This window comes from Lethenteron reissneri, chromosome 56 (genome assembly GCF_015708825.2).
Source record: "Lethenteron reissneri isolate LAM-NWPU_2019-01 chromosome 56, ASM1570882v1, whole genome shotgun sequence".
Taxonomy (NCBI): domain Eukaryota; kingdom Metazoa; phylum Chordata; class Hyperoartia; order Petromyzontiformes; family Petromyzontidae; genus Lethenteron; species Lethenteron reissneri.
The window spans coordinates 4931743-4934683 of record NC_083834.1 but is presented as its reverse complement, the minus strand read 5'-3'; the positions used below and the strand labels follow the sequence as shown (position 1 = coordinate 4934683).

At 40.1% G+C, this 2941-nt stretch overlaps 2 non-coding genes across 2 annotated transcripts; one reads left to right on the top strand and one right to left on the bottom strand.

The window, feature by feature from the left end:
- Positions 1 to 513: 513 nt before the first annotated feature.
- TRNAV-CAC (transfer RNA valine (anticodon CAC)) lies at positions 514 to 586 on the bottom strand. Its single transcript has one exon. It is a non-coding gene; the product is annotated as a tRNA-Val (tRNA).
- Positions 587 to 1084: 498 nt separating this feature from the next.
- TRNAE-UUC (transfer RNA glutamic acid (anticodon UUC)) lies at positions 1085 to 1156 on the top strand. The gene has a single exon. It is a non-coding gene; the product is annotated as a tRNA-Glu (tRNA).
- The last annotated feature ends 1785 nt before the right edge of the window (positions 1157 to 2941 follow it).

The window sequence follows — 2941 nt, the reverse complement described above, 5'->3', positions numbered from 1 at the left end:
ACGAAAGCTTTAAGTGAAGATTTCACACAAGCAGTGCTGCTCTGCCCTCTATCGTAAGATCCGTGTAAGCACGTCCGCGTCTTCTCAGCTGACATTTCCTGAGAATAAGACCCATTAAGGAATGTGTAACGTCGCAACGTCAACATTGCGTTACGTTGATTGCCGCGCGCGCGGTTATCATCGAATGAGATTCGTTTGCAAGTATTTGATTTGGATTGAGAGAATTTAAAAAATAAAATAGAGGGGGCACTCGGATTTGAACCGGGGACCTCTTGATCTGCAGTCAAATGCTCTACCACTGAGCTATACCCCCCAGATGCTCAGCTGAGAGACCGGTGTCGTATATGAAGCCAATCGTAAGACGGTTTAGTTGAGAAATAAATAAACGCTTCGCATAATGTGATACACGTATATTTAAATGTTTTGTTTATTGGAAAAGGTTTTTAAAAAGAGGTTTTAAAAATGTATAGGTAAATGTTAAATAAAATGTTAAATAAAATATATTCAATAAAATGTTTCCGCCCGGTTTCGAACCGGGGACCTTTCGCGTGTGAGGCGAACGTGATAACCACTACACTACGGAAACTGCCACGAACGCAATCGGAAAATACTGCCCCATAAAGGGTCACTCTATACAACAACTGCATATCACTGCAACCTTAAACGAAAAAAGCATGTGTGTGTATCATATAGGCAACGTGTTGGACATTGGCATTTCTTTTCAGCATGTCTCGCATGTGCAACGAAGAGCGGCTATTGCCAGAAACGTCGCCATTCCTCTATTGTTTTCTTTTAAGGCCACGTAGTTACGAGTGCGTTTAGTTATTTCAAATAATTAATTCATTCTGCGTGTGCCCCATTACCAAATCAGCAACAGCATCGCCAATCATTTTTTAAACATTTATATATACACGTTTGTAAACGTCCACGTTTATCAACGTGTATCTTAACGACATCTGGCATATTCATACGTGGCCGTTTTAACAATTTTATTTTTCTACAAAATAATCGTATCCGTGCAACCACGCGAATTGGGTAGACAACGGTGGCTATGTAAGGCTTGTATGTACTGAAGCTGTCACCTTCCCATATGGTCTAGTGGTTAGGATTCCTGGTTTTCACCCAGGCGGCCCGGGTTCAATTCCCGGTATGGGAACTAATTTTTATTAATTTTATTTTAAAGTCTTACATCAATAGACGCTGTCTCTTACAAACACACATACTTTATTTTTTTAAACGGTGATAGGTGGTGATTGCAAATGTATAAATTGTTATCGAAACGAACTCAAACGTGTGGCAGCTAAAAACAAAATTATCGGTACATTTTTAAACTGTTCTACCTTAACATACCACTAGGCTGTAGGCCAGGGCCATGTAAAACTTTAAACCCATACAGGTTGTCCTGAAAGGCACGACACATCGGCTTATTTTATTTATTTTAACACATCAGAAATGGTTATTACAATTTTTTTAACAAATGTTCAAATTTGCTTCCATTATAAACATTAAATCATGCATCCGTGAATTGTCTTTTGAAATAAATTAAGGACCGTATTAAATTCAGATTCGCAGGTGTAATATTTGAGCATTCATCAATTATTAATGTTTTGTCGCCTCAATTAATTCAGGGTTCTCGATCGAGTTTTTAAAATCTCATCTCAAAGAAGAAGAATATAAATGTAAATATTGATAGTTATGTAAAAGAAATATGTTAATTTAAAGAATAAACAATTACAATGTTACATCATGGGGCCTCCTTTGCCAGTACTAAAATATGAGAATAGGTTTTCCCATTTTTTCTGGCAACAAAACAGCTGTGTTAAGATGTTAAAACACCAAACTGAAACCTTTTTACAAGGAATCATGTCTGCATTAACCACAATACTTGTGGTCAGAATGCAAACAAAAAACACTGATAATTCACTGGTCAACAAAAAAAAAATTCTGGCCTGGACTTTTGCAGCTGTTCTAGGCTAATTTCAGGGTGCTGATTCCAAATCTGATCTCAGATTTGCTCTATCACATCTCATTTTTATGCTATCGGCATACCCCATTTTCATTGATTTTACCCGAAATTAACTCTGGCACTTATGATTGCAAGTTGTTGCGAGTCAGTGACTGCTTTAGTGTTAAAATATGGTGCTGTATTTTTAGGATAGTGTGTTTATAATATCATTTTATGTAGATATCCACATTTATTTAATATTTTTCTTCTGCAGTTTTTATTGAAAATGCAATATTTGATATCTCAAAAACCTGATGTGATAGACAAAAACTGATGCCAGATTTGGAATCAGCACCCCAAAATCACATTAAAACCGTTGGGATACCTTATGCCAGAAAAAGTGTGTTGACCAGTGATAATATATGACATTGTCATTGAAACTGATTGGTCCACACCAGAAACAGCTTTCTTTGGAGCCTGGTCTCAAACGGTGTTAGACCAGAGGACGCCTTTTGGCGTGCTTTGGTCTAACACCTTTTGAGACTAGGTGCCACGTGTGTGTTAGCGGGTTCGCCGATTCGCGGATGGGGGGCTGTGAGAGAGTCACCGATTCGTGAATTCGGGGATGCCGCGTGTGTATGGGGGGTCGCCGATTCGTGGATGGGGGGACTGTGAGGGAGTCACCGGTTCACGACGCCATGTAAGTAAGTACTGGGTTGTTATCGGTGGCACTGTGGAGCAGTGGTACGTGTTATTGATGCGGGAGATGTTGCGATTGTAACGGGATTGTGAGGGATTTGGGGTTTTTTTGTCGTTTAGGTTCCTCGGTTTAAGGGTGTTGCCCTGCCTGCCGCCGGTTGCTGCTGCTGTGTTAACAGCCGGGACGGCTGTTTTTTTAATGGAGGGGGGTGATGTAATGACATAGCGCTGACTGTTGGACAGCAACAGCAACTGCCGGTGGGCACTTAGCGCACACGCCGCTGAGCATATACGCGG